Source organism: Bufo bufo, chromosome 8 (assembly GCF_905171765.1).
Source record: "Bufo bufo chromosome 8, aBufBuf1.1, whole genome shotgun sequence".
Taxonomy (NCBI): Eukaryota; Metazoa; Chordata; class Amphibia; order Anura; family Bufonidae; genus Bufo; species Bufo bufo.
The window spans coordinates 188,728,859-188,729,638 of NC_053396.1; positions in this window are offsets into that span (position 1 = coordinate 188,728,859).

Consider the following 780-nt stretch of genomic DNA (forward strand, 5'->3'; position numbering starts at 1 on the left):
AGCGCACATGTAACAGGTCGGCCCGTGTCATAGGTAGAGATCTGCTGACAGATGCCCTGTGGTGTGAATGTGGGTATATTCCATATATGCAAATCCTTTGTGGGTTTTTTGGAAAATCCTCAATAGAAATGTGAAGCAGATCAGTCAGCGGAAACAAAGAAACTCCTAAACATGTGGTGCGCTATTTTATAAATTTTACACAATTCAGGCCGCCATTTATGCATGTGCTGCATCATTTAGTGCCACAGCCTTCCCCTAGGAATAAAACAGTGTCCTTCCTGTCAGCGCTTGTGGAAAAAATAGCGCAACTATACATTAACACCGGAGATATAGTGGCCTCTGTGGCAGCTAGGGATATTTATCATGTTACCTAAGGAACTTGGTCTAAAGTGCATTTTTAAGATCATTTTAATAGGTGCAATATGTATTTTTTTTTTTGTATTATTTTGCAGGAATTGTGAATACTGTTCAATTTACACCTTAATTATATAATAGCTCCGGGATGAAGAAATACGGAGAGTACCAAGATGGCGGCAACTCTAAAACACCTCAGCGACGCACGAAGCAGGCAAACCTTGGGGTGGACAAAGATGGCCGGCTCCCTAACCTATTCGTTCCGGACGTTGTCATAGGAGACGGTCCTCGCTAATTCAATTGGTAGATCCTGCTCCCGCCCAGCCTGACTGCCGACCAATCCGCGCGTCCGAGGTCGCGTGCTCGAGAATCCCATTGGCTGGAATGGCGGCCTTTGCCGCAAGTTGCCAGCGGAAGGCGTTGCTG